Source organism: Astyanax mexicanus, chromosome 12 (assembly GCF_023375975.1).
Source record: "Astyanax mexicanus isolate ESR-SI-001 chromosome 12, AstMex3_surface, whole genome shotgun sequence".
NCBI lineage: Eukaryota > Metazoa > Chordata > Actinopteri > Characiformes > Acestrorhamphidae > Astyanax > Astyanax mexicanus.
Window position 1 is genome coordinate 36401034 of NC_064419.1, and position 10000 is coordinate 36411033.

Genomic DNA, 10000 nt, shown 5'->3' on the forward strand with positions numbered 1-10000 from the left:
AAAAGCAATATTTGACCCCGACGTGATTTGAACACGCAACCTTCTGATCTGGAGTCAGACACGCTACCGTTGCGCCACGAGGTCATCGACGCTGTAGTGTTCATGTTGCCTATTTTTGGACATCATTATTATTCAAGAGAAACTCAGTAGTTAGGCCTAAAGAGCTCTAACTGGAGAAAAAACTGGATATCTCAGGAAGTTGAAAACAAGGCATTTAATATGGAACTTTAGGTATGAGGTCAAAGATGGATTAAGTAATGGGATAAGTATCCTAATTCTCGATTTGCTGAGATGTAGTATTTGAGTGTGAGTCACCTTATCTGGCACGATAGAATTTTCATTCAGGCCCCGGATAGCTCAGTCGGTAGAGCATCAGACTTTTAATCTGAGGGTCCAGGGTTCAAGTCCCTGTTCGGGCGTTTGCCAGTTTCTTACAAGTATGAGTTTAAGAATACAGGAGTCTCTTGCTTTCCAGATGCTTTCCGGCTGTTCAGAAGACAGTCAGGGGCCAAGCCTAGAAAATATTCCTCCCTTTTCTGCTTGACCACCATGCATCAGTTGAACAATGTGAATTCGCTGTAAGAAAGAATCTGTAAAGGCCCGGATGGCTCTGTCGGGAGAGCATCAGACTTTTAATCTGAGGGTCCAGGGTTCAAGTCCCTATTCGGCCGGCCAAAGCCTTTGCTTCTTTTTTACCAATTAAACCTTTAAATAGCCTCAAGTGAGCATGACCTATAAAGGTTAAAATTGCCCTGCAAGTGACTCAAAGAACTCTGTGTAACTGAGGTACTTTTAAAGTTGTGGACTAACTGGTCCCACTCAATGACTAGATTAAAAGCAATATTTGACCCCGACGTGATTTGAACACGCAACCTTCTGATCTGGAGTCAGACGCGCTACCGTTGCGCCACGAGGTCATCGATGCTGTAATGTTCATGTTGCCTATTTTTGGACATCATTTTTGTTCAAGAGAAACTCAGTAGTTAGGCCTAAAGAGCTCTAACTGGAGAAAAAAACTGGATATCTCAGGAAGTTGAAAACAAGGCATTTAATATGGAACTTTAGGTATGAGGTCAAAGATGGATTAAGTAATCGGATAAGTATCCTAATTCTCGATTTGCTGAGATGTAGTATTTGAGTGTGAGTCACCTTATCTGGCACGATAGAATTTTCAGTCAGGGCCCGGATAGCTCAGTCGGTAGAGCATCAGACTTTTGATCTGAGGGTCCAGGGTTCAAGTCCCTGTTCGGGTGTTTGCCAGTTTCTTACAAGTATGAGTTTAAGAATGCAGGAGTCTCTTGCTTTCCAGATGCTTTCCGGCTGTTCAGAAGACAGTCAGGGGCCAAGCCTAGAAAATATCCCTCCCTTTTCTGCTTGACCACCATGCATCAGTTGAACAATGTGAATTCGCTGTAAGAAACAAGCTGTAAAGGCCCGGATGGCTCAGTCGGTAGAGCATCAGACTTTTAATCTGAGGGTCCAGGGTTCAAGTCCCTGTTCGGGCGGCCAAAGCCTGTGCTTCTTTGTTACCAATTAAACCTTTAAATAGCCTCAAGTGAGCATGACCTATAAAGGTTAAAATTGCCCTGCAAGTGACTCACAAAACTCTGTGTAACTGAGGTACTTTTAAAGTTGTGGATTAACTGGTCCCACTCAATGACTAGATTAAAAGCAATATTTGACCCGACGTGATTTGAACACGCAACCTTCTGATCTGGAGTCAGACACGCTACCGTTGCGCCACGAGGTCATCGACGCTGTAGTGTTCATGTTTCCTATTTTTGGACATCATTATTATTCAAGAGAAACTCAGTAGTTAGGCCTAAAGAGCTCTAACTGGAGAAAAAACTGGATATCTCAGGAAGTTGAAAACAAGGCATTTAATATGGAACTTTAGGTATGAGGTCAAAGATGGATTAAGTAATGGGATAGGTATCCTAATTCTCGATTTGCTGAGATGTAGTATTTGAGTGTGAGTCACCTTATCTGGCACGATAGAATTTTCAGTCAGGGCCCGGATAGCTCAGTCGGTAGAGCATCAGACTTTTAATCTGAGGGTCCAGGGTTCAAGTCCCTGTTCGGGCGTTTGCCAATTTCTTACAAGTATGAGATTAAGAATGCAGGAGTCTCTTGCTTTCCAGATGCTTTCCGGCTGTTCAGAAGACAGTCAAAGGCCAAGCCTAGAAAATATTCCTCCCTTTTCTGCTTGACCACCATGCATCAGTTGAACAATGTGAATTCGCTGTAAGAAAGAATCTATAAAGGCCTGGATGGCTCAGTCGGTAGAGCATCAGACTTTTAATCTGAGTGTCCAGGGTTCAAGTCCCTATTCGGGTGGCCATAGCCTTTGCTTCTTTGTTACCAATTAAACCTTTAAATAGCCTCAAGTGAGCATGACCTATAAAGGTTAAAATTGCCCTGCAAGTGACTCAAAGAACTCTGTGTAACTGAGGTACTTTTAAAGTTACACAGACTTTTAAAGTTACTAACTGGTCCCACTCAATGACTAGATTAAAAGCAATATTTGACCCCGACGTGATTTGAACACGCAACCTTCTGATCTGGAGTCAGACGCGCTACCGTTGCGCCACGAGGTCAGCGACGCTGTAGTGTTCATTTTTCCTATTTTTGGACATCATTATTATTCAAGAGAAACTCAGTAGTTAGGCCTAAAGAGCTTTAACTGGAGAAAAAACTGGATATCTCAGGAAGTTGAAAACAAGGCATTTAATATGGAACTTTAGGTATGAGGTCAAAGATGGATTAAGTAATGGGATAGGTATCCTAATTCTCGATTTGCTGAGATGTAGTATTTGAGTGTGAGTCACCTTATCTGGCACGATAGAATTTTCGGTCAGGGCCCGGATAGCTCAGTCGGTAGAGCATCAGACTTTTAATCTGAGGGTCCAGGGTTCAAGTCCCTGTTCGGGCGTTTGCCAATTTCTTACAAGTATGAGTTTAAGAATGCAGGAGTCTCTTGCTTTCCAGATGCTTTCCGGCTGTTCAGAAGACAGTCAGGGGCCAAGCCTAGAAAATATTCCTCCCTTTTCTGCTTGACCACCATGCATCAGTTGAACAATGTGAATTCGCTGTAAGAAAGAATCTGTGAAGGCCCGGATGGCTCAGTCGGTAGAGCATCAGACTTTTAATCTGGGGGTCCAGGGTTCAAGTCCCTGTTCGGGGGGCCAAAGCCTGTGCTTCTTTGTTACCAATTAAACCTTTAAATAGCCTCAAGTGAGCATGACCTATAAAGGTTAAAATTGGCCTGCAAGTGACTCAAAGAACTCTGTGTAACTGAGGTACTTTTAAAGTTGTGGACTAACTGGTCCCACTCAATGACTAGATTAAAAGCAATATTTGACCCCGACGTGATTTGAACACGCAACCTTCTGATCTGGAGTCAGACGCGCTACCTTTGCGCCACGAGGTCATCGACGCTGTAGTGTTCATGTTGCCTATTTTTGGACATCATTATTATTCAAGAGAAACTCAGTAGTTAGGCTTAAAGAGCTCTAACTGGAGAAAAAACTGGATATCTCAGGAAGTTGAAAACAAGGCATTTAATATGGAACTTTAGGTATGAGGTCAAAGATGGATTAAGTAATGGGATAAGTATCCTAATTCTCGATTTGCTGAGATGTAGTATTTGAGTGTGAGTCACCTTATCTGGCACGATAGAATTTTCACTCAGGGGCCGGATGGCTCAGTCGGTAGAGCATCAGACTTTTAATCTGAGGGTCCAGGGTTCAAGTCCCTGTTCGGGCGTTTGCCAATTTCTTACAAGTATGAGTTTAAGAATGCAGGAGTCTCTTGCTTTCCAGATGCTTTCCGGCTGTTCAGAAGACAGTCAGGGGCCAAGCCTAGAAAATATTCCTCCCTTTTCTAATTGACCACCATGCATCAGTTGAACAATGTGAATTCGCTGTAAGAAAGAATCTATAAAGGTCCGGATGGCTCAGTCGGTAGAGCATCAGACTTTTAATCTGAGGGTCCAGGGTTCAAGTCCCTGTTCGGGCAGCCAAAGCCTGTGCTTCTTTGTTACCAATTAAACCTTTAAATAGCCTCAAGTGAGCATGACCTATAAAGGTTAAAATTGCCCTGCAAGTGACTCAAAGAACTCTGTGTAACTGAGGTGCTTTTAAAGTTGTGGACTAACTGGTCCCACTCAATGACTAGATTAAAAGCAATATTTGACCCCGACATGATTTGAACACGCAAACTTCTGATCTGGAGTCAGACACGCTACCGTTGCGCCACGAGGTCATCGACGCTGTAGTGTTCATGTTGCCTATTTTTGGACATCATTATTATTCAAGAGAAACTCAGTAGTTAGGCCTAAAGAGCTCTAACTGGAGAAAAAACTGGATATCTCAGGAAGTTGAAAACAAGGCATTTAATATGGAACTTTAGGTATGAGGTCAAAGATGGATTAAGTAATGGGATAAGTATCCTAATTCTCGATTTGCTGAGATGTAGTATTTGAGTGTGAGTCACCTTATGTGGCACGATAGAATTTTCAGTCAGGGCCCGGATAGCTCAGTCGGTAGAGCATCAGACTTTTAATCTGAGGGTCCAGGGTTCAAGTCCCTGTTTGGGCGTTTGCCAATTTCTTACAAGTATGAGTTTAAGAATGCAGGAGTCTCTTGCTTTCCAGATGCTTTCCGGCTGTTCAGAAGACAGTCAGGGGCCAAGCCTAGAAAATATTCCTCCCTTTTCTAATTGACCACCATGCATCAGTTGAACAATGTGAATTCGCTGTAAGAAAGAATCTATAAAGGTCCGGATGGCTCAGTCGGTAGAGCATCAGACTTTTAATCTGAGGGTCCAGGGTTCAAGTCCCTGTTCGGGCGGCCAAAGCCTGTGCTTCTTTGTTACCAATTAAACCTTTAAATAGCCTCAAGTGAGCATGACCTATTAAGGTTAAAATTGCCCTGCAAGTGACTCACAAAACTCTGTGTAACTGAGGTACTTTTAAAGTTGTGGATTAACTGGTCCCACTCAATGACTAGATTAAAAGCAATATTTGACCCCGACGTGATTTGAACACGCAACCTTCTGATCTGGAGTCAGACGCGCTACCGTTGCGCCACGAGGTCAGCGACGCTGTACTGTTCATGTTTCCTATTTTTGGACATCATTATTATTCAAGAGAAACTCAGTAGTTAGGCCTAAAGAGCTCTAACTGGAGAAAAAACTGGATATCTCAGGAAGTTGAAAACAAGGCATTTAATATGGAACTTTAGGTATGAGGTCAAAGATGGATTAAGTAATGGGATAGGTATCCTAATTCTCGATTTGCTGAGATGTAGTATTTGAGTGTGAGTCACCTTATCTGGCACGATAGAATTTTCAGTCAGGGCCCGGATAGCTCAGTCGGTAGAGCATCAGACTTTTAATCTGAGGGTCCAGGGTTCAAGTCCCTGTTCGGGCGTTTGCCAATTTCTTACAAGTATGAGTTTAAGAATGCAGGAGTCTCTTGCTTTCCAGATGCTTTCCGGCTGTTCAGAAGACAGTCAGGGGCCAAGCCTAGAAAATATTCCTCCCTTTTCTAATTGACCACCATGCATCAGTTGAACAATGTGAATTCGCTGTAAGAAAGAATCTATAAAGGTCCGGATGGCTCAGTCGGTAGAGCATCAGACTTTTAATCTGAGGGTCCAGGGTTCAAGTCCCTGTTCGGGCGGCCAAAGCCTGTGCTTCTTTGTTACCAATTAAACCTTTAAATAGCCTCAAGTGAGCATGACCTATTAAGGTTAAAATTGCCCTGCAAGTGACTCACAAAACTCTGTGTAACTGAGGTACTTTTAAAGTTGTGGATTAACTGGTCCCACTCAATGACTAGATTAAAAGCAATATTTGACCCCGACGTGATTTGAACACGCAACCTTCTGATCTGGAGTCAGACGCGCTACCGTTGCGCCACGAGGTCAGCGACGCTGTACTGTTCATGTTTCCTATTTTTGGACATCATTATTATTCAAGAGAAACTCAGTAGTTAGGCCTAAAGAGCTCTAACTGGAGAAAAAACTGGATATCTCAGGAAGTTGAAAACAAGGCATTTAATATGGAACTTTAGGTATGAGGTCAAAGATGGATTAAGTAATGGGATAGGTATCCTAATTCTCGATTTGCTGAGATGTAGTATTTGAGTGTGAGTCACCTTATCTGGCACGATAGAATTTTCAGTCAGGGCCCGGATAGCTCAGTCGGTAGAGCATCAGACTTTTAATCTGAGGGTCCAGGGTTCAAGTCCCTGTTCGGGCGTTTGCCAATTTCTTACAAGTATGAGTTTAAGAATGCAGGAGTCTCTTGCTTTCCAGATGCTTTCCGGCTGTTCAGAAGACAGTCAGGGGCCAAGCCTAGAAAATATTCCTCCCTTTTCTGCTTGACCACCATGCATCAGTTGAACAATGTGAATTCGCTGTAAGAAAGAATCTGTAAAGGCCCGGATGGCTCAGTCGGTAGAGCATCAGACTTTTAATCTGAGGGTCTAGGGTTCAAGTCCCTGTTCGGTCGGCCAAAGCCTGTGCTTCTTTGTTACCAATTAAACCTTTAAATAGCCTCAAGTGAGCATGACCTATAAAGGTTAAAATTGGCCTGCAAGTGACTCAAAGAACTCTGTGTAACTGAGGTACTTTTAAAGTTGTGGATTAACTGGTCCCACTCAATGACTAGATTAAAAGCAATATTTGACCCCGACGTGATTTGAACACGCAACCTTCTGATCTGGAGTCAGACGCGCTACCGTTGCGCCACGAGGTCAGCGACGCTGTACTGTTCATGTTTCCTATTTTTGGACATCATTATTATTCAAGAGAAACTCAGTAGTTAGGCCTAAAGAGCTCTAACTGGAGAAAAAACTGGATATCTCAGGAAGTTGAAAACAAGGCATTTAATATGGAACTTTAGGTATGAGGTCAAAGATGGATTAAGTAATGGGATAGGTATCCTAATTCTCGATTTGCTGAGATGTAGTATTTGAGTGTGAGTCACCTTATCTGGCACGATAGAATTTTCAGTCAGGGCCCGGATAGCTCAGTCGGTAGAGCATCAGACTTTTAATCTGAGGGTCCAGGGTTCAAGTCCCTGTTCGGGCGTTTGCCAATTTCTTACAAGTATGAGTTTAAGAATGCAGGAGTCTCTTGCTTTCCAGATGCTTTCCGGCTGTTCAGAAGACAGTCAGGGGCCAAGCCTAGAAAATATTCCTCCCTTTTCTGCTTGACCACCATGCATCAGTTGAACAATGTGAATTCGCTGTAAGAAAGAATCTGTAAAGGCCCGGATGGCTCAGTCGGTAGAGCATCAGACTTTTAATCTGAGGGTCCAGGGTTCAAGTCCCTGTTCGGTCGGCCAAAGCCTGTGCTTCTTTGTTACCAATTAAACCTTTAAATAGCCTCAAGTGAGCATGACCTATTAAGGTTAAAATTGCCCTGCAAGTGACTGACAAAACTCTGTGTAACTGAGGTACTTTTAACGTTGTGGATTAACTGGTCCCACTCAATGACTAGATTAAAAGCAATATTTGACCCCGACGTGATTTGAACACGCAACCTTCTGATCTGGAGTCAGACGCGCTACCGGTGCGCCACGAGGTCAGCGATGCTGTAGTGTTCATGTTTCCTATTTTTGGACATCATTATTATTCAAGAGAAACTCAGTAGTTAGGCCTAAAGAGCTCTAACTGGAGAAAAAACTGGATATCTCAGGAAGTTGAAAACAAGGCATTTAATATGGAACTTTAGGTATGAGGTCAAAGATGGATTAAGTAATGGGATAGGTATCCTAATTCTCGATTTGCTGAGATGTAGTATTTGAGTGTGAGTCACCTTATCTGGCATGATAGAATTTGCAGTCAGGGCCCGGATAGCTCAGTCGGTAGAGCATCAGACTTTTAATCTGAGGGTCCAGGGTTCAAGTCCCTGTTCGGGCGTTTGCCAATTTCTTACAAGTATGAGTTTAAGAATGCAGGAGTCTCTTGCTTTCCAGATGCTTTCCGGCTGTTCAGAAGACAGTCAGGGGCCAAGCCTAGAAAATATTCCTCCCTTTTCTGCTTGACCACCATGCATCAGTTGAACAATGTGAATTCGCTGTAAGAAAGAATCTGTAAAGGCCCGGATGGCTCAGTCGGTAGAGCATCAGACTTTTAATCTGAGGGTCCAGGGTTCAAGTCCCTGTTCGGGCGGCCAAAGCCTGTGCTTCTTTGTTACCAATTAAACCTTTAAATAGCCTCAAGTGAGCATGACCTATTAAGGTTAAAATTGCCCTGCAAGTGACTGACAAAACTCTGTGTAACTGAGGTACTTTTAACGTTGTGGATTAACTGGTCCCACTCAATGACTAGATTAAAAGCAATATTTGACCCCGACGTGATTTGAACACGCAACCTTCTGATCTGGAGTCAGACGCGCTACCGGTGCGCCACGAGGTCAGCGATGCTGTAGTGTTCATGTTTCCTATTTTTGGACATCATTATTATTCAAGAGAAACTCAGTAGTTAGGCCTAAAGAGCTCTAACTGGAGAAAAAACTGGATATCTCAGGAAGTTGAAAACAAGGCATTTAATATGGAACTTTAGGTATGAGGTCAAAGATGGATTAAGTAATGGGATAGGTATCCTAATTCTCGATTTGCTGAGATGTAGTATTTGAGTGTGAGTCACCTTATCTGGCATGATAGAATTTGCAGTCAGGGCCCGGATAGCTCAGTCGGTAGAGCATCAGACTTTTAATCTGAGGGTCCAGGGTTCAAGTCCCTGTTCGGGCGTTTGCCAATTTCTTACAAGTATGAGTTTAAGAATGCAGGAGTCTCTTGCTTTCCAGATGCTTTCCGGCTGTTCAGAAGACAGTCAGGGGCCAAGCCTAGAAAATATTCCAACATTTTCTGCTTGACCACCATGCATCAGTTGAACAATGTGAATTTGCCATAAGAAACAATCCTTAAGGGCCCGGATAGCTCAGTCGGTAGAGCATCAGACTTTTAATCTGAGGGTCCAGGGTTCAAGTCCCTGTTCGGGCGGCCAAAGCCTGTGCTTCTTTGTTACCAATTAAACCTTTAAATAGCCTCAAGTGAGCATGACCTATAAAGGTTAAAATTGCCCTGCAAGTGACTCAAAGAACTCTGTGTAACTGAGGTACTTTTAAAGTTGTGGACTAACTGGTCCCACTCAATGACTAGATTAAAAGCAATATTTGACCCCGACGTGATTTGAACACGCAACCTTCTGATCTGGAGTCAGACGCGCTACCGTTGCGCCACGAGGTCATCGACGCTGTAATGTTCATGTTGCCTATTTTTGGACATCATTATTATTCAAGAGAAACTCAGTAGTTAGGCCTAAAGAGCTCTAACTGGAGAAAAAACTGGATATCTCAGGAAGTTGAAAACAAGGCATTTAATATGGAACTTTAGGTATGAGGTCAAAGATGGATTAAGTAATCGGATAAGTATCCTAATTCTCGATTTGCTGAGATGTAGTATTTGAGTGTGAGTCACCTTATCTGGCACGATAGAATTTTCAGTCAGGGCCCGGATAGCTCAGTCGGTAGAGCATCAGACTTTTAATCTGAGGGTCCAGGGTTCAAGTCCCTGTTCGGGCGTTTGCCAGTTTCTTACAAGTATGAGTTTAAGAATGCAGGAGTCTCTTGCTTTCCAGATGCTTTCCGGCTGTTCAGAAGACAGTCAGGGGCCAAGCCTAGAAAATATCCCTCCCTTTTCTGCTTGACCACCATGCATCAGTTGAACAATGTGAATTCGCTGTAAGAAAGAAGCTGTAAAGGCCCGGATGGCTCAGTCGGTAGAGCATCAGACTTTTAATCTGAGGGTCCAGGGTTCAAGTCCCTGTTCGGGCGGCCAAAGCCTGTGCTTCTTTGTTACCAATTAAACCTTTAAATAGCCTCAAGTGAGCATGACCTATTAAGGTTAAAATTGCCCTGCAAGTGACTCACAAAACTCTGTGTAACTGAGGTACTTTTAAAGTTGTGGACTAACTGGTCCCACTCAA

The 10000-nt window shown here is 43.2% G+C and overlaps 25 non-coding genes across 25 annotated transcripts; 13 read left to right on the top strand and 12 right to left on the bottom strand.

Annotated features, from left to right (window-relative positions):
* Positions 1-12: 12 nt before the first annotated feature.
* On the bottom strand, positions 13-84 carry trnaw-cca (transfer RNA tryptophan (anticodon CCA)). Its single transcript has one exon. It is a non-coding gene; the product is annotated as a tRNA-Trp (tRNA).
* Positions 85-845: 761 nt separating this feature from the next.
* On the bottom strand, positions 846-917 carry trnaw-cca (transfer RNA tryptophan (anticodon CCA)). Its single transcript has one exon. It is a non-coding gene; the product is annotated as a tRNA-Trp (tRNA).
* A 515-nt stretch (positions 918-1432) lies between these two features.
* On the top strand, positions 1433-1505 carry trnak-uuu (transfer RNA lysine (anticodon UUU)). Its single transcript has one exon. It is a non-coding gene; the product is annotated as a tRNA-Lys (tRNA).
* A 173-nt stretch (positions 1506-1678) lies between these two features.
* On the bottom strand, positions 1679-1751 carry trnaw-cca (transfer RNA tryptophan (anticodon CCA)). The gene has a single exon. It is a non-coding gene; the product is annotated as a tRNA-Trp (tRNA).
* A 261-nt stretch (positions 1752-2012) lies between these two features.
* trnak-uuu (transfer RNA lysine (anticodon UUU)) lies at positions 2013-2085 on the top strand. Its single transcript has one exon. It is a non-coding gene; the product is annotated as a tRNA-Lys (tRNA).
* Positions 2086-2525: 440 nt separating this feature from the next.
* On the bottom strand, positions 2526-2597 carry trnaw-cca (transfer RNA tryptophan (anticodon CCA)). The gene has a single exon. It is a non-coding gene; the product is annotated as a tRNA-Trp (tRNA).
* Positions 2598-2859: 262 nt separating this feature from the next.
* Positions 2860-2932, top strand: trnak-uuu (transfer RNA lysine (anticodon UUU)). Its single transcript has one exon. It is a non-coding gene; the product is annotated as a tRNA-Lys (tRNA).
* Positions 2933-3358: 426 nt separating this feature from the next.
* Positions 3359-3430, bottom strand: trnaw-cca (transfer RNA tryptophan (anticodon CCA)). Its single transcript has one exon. It is a non-coding gene; the product is annotated as a tRNA-Trp (tRNA).
* Positions 3431-4191: 761 nt separating this feature from the next.
* Positions 4192-4263, bottom strand: trnaw-cca (transfer RNA tryptophan (anticodon CCA)). The gene has a single exon. It is a non-coding gene; the product is annotated as a tRNA-Trp (tRNA).
* A 262-nt stretch (positions 4264-4525) lies between these two features.
* trnak-uuu (transfer RNA lysine (anticodon UUU)) lies at positions 4526-4598 on the top strand. Its single transcript has one exon. It is a non-coding gene; the product is annotated as a tRNA-Lys (tRNA).
* Positions 4599-5024: 426 nt separating this feature from the next.
* On the bottom strand, positions 5025-5096 carry trnaw-cca (transfer RNA tryptophan (anticodon CCA)). The gene has a single exon. It is a non-coding gene; the product is annotated as a tRNA-Trp (tRNA).
* A 262-nt stretch (positions 5097-5358) lies between these two features.
* trnak-uuu (transfer RNA lysine (anticodon UUU)) lies at positions 5359-5431 on the top strand. The gene has a single exon. It is a non-coding gene; the product is annotated as a tRNA-Lys (tRNA).
* Positions 5432-5857: 426 nt separating this feature from the next.
* trnaw-cca (transfer RNA tryptophan (anticodon CCA)) lies at positions 5858-5929 on the bottom strand. Its single transcript has one exon. It is a non-coding gene; the product is annotated as a tRNA-Trp (tRNA).
* A 262-nt stretch (positions 5930-6191) lies between these two features.
* Positions 6192-6264, top strand: trnak-uuu (transfer RNA lysine (anticodon UUU)). Its single transcript has one exon. It is a non-coding gene; the product is annotated as a tRNA-Lys (tRNA).
* A 426-nt stretch (positions 6265-6690) lies between these two features.
* trnaw-cca (transfer RNA tryptophan (anticodon CCA)) lies at positions 6691-6762 on the bottom strand. The gene has a single exon. It is a non-coding gene; the product is annotated as a tRNA-Trp (tRNA).
* A 262-nt stretch (positions 6763-7024) lies between these two features.
* On the top strand, positions 7025-7097 carry trnak-uuu (transfer RNA lysine (anticodon UUU)). Its single transcript has one exon. It is a non-coding gene; the product is annotated as a tRNA-Lys (tRNA).
* A 426-nt stretch (positions 7098-7523) lies between these two features.
* trnaw-cca (transfer RNA tryptophan (anticodon CCA)) lies at positions 7524-7595 on the bottom strand. Its single transcript has one exon. It is a non-coding gene; the product is annotated as a tRNA-Trp (tRNA).
* A 262-nt stretch (positions 7596-7857) lies between these two features.
* Positions 7858-7930, top strand: trnak-uuu (transfer RNA lysine (anticodon UUU)). Its single transcript has one exon. It is a non-coding gene; the product is annotated as a tRNA-Lys (tRNA).
* A 179-nt stretch (positions 7931-8109) lies between these two features.
* trnak-uuu (transfer RNA lysine (anticodon UUU)) lies at positions 8110-8182 on the top strand. The gene has a single exon. It is a non-coding gene; the product is annotated as a tRNA-Lys (tRNA).
* A 174-nt stretch (positions 8183-8356) lies between these two features.
* Positions 8357-8428, bottom strand: trnaw-cca (transfer RNA tryptophan (anticodon CCA)). The gene has a single exon. It is a non-coding gene; the product is annotated as a tRNA-Trp (tRNA).
* Positions 8429-8690: 262 nt separating this feature from the next.
* On the top strand, positions 8691-8763 carry trnak-uuu (transfer RNA lysine (anticodon UUU)). Its single transcript has one exon. It is a non-coding gene; the product is annotated as a tRNA-Lys (tRNA).
* A 179-nt stretch (positions 8764-8942) lies between these two features.
* trnak-uuu (transfer RNA lysine (anticodon UUU)) lies at positions 8943-9015 on the top strand. The gene has a single exon. It is a non-coding gene; the product is annotated as a tRNA-Lys (tRNA).
* Positions 9016-9189: 174 nt separating this feature from the next.
* trnaw-cca (transfer RNA tryptophan (anticodon CCA)) lies at positions 9190-9261 on the bottom strand. The gene has a single exon. It is a non-coding gene; the product is annotated as a tRNA-Trp (tRNA).
* Positions 9262-9523: 262 nt separating this feature from the next.
* trnak-uuu (transfer RNA lysine (anticodon UUU)) lies at positions 9524-9596 on the top strand. Its single transcript has one exon. It is a non-coding gene; the product is annotated as a tRNA-Lys (tRNA).
* A 179-nt stretch (positions 9597-9775) lies between these two features.
* Positions 9776-9848, top strand: trnak-uuu (transfer RNA lysine (anticodon UUU)). The gene has a single exon. It is a non-coding gene; the product is annotated as a tRNA-Lys (tRNA).
* The last annotated feature ends 152 nt before the right edge of the window (positions 9849-10000 follow it).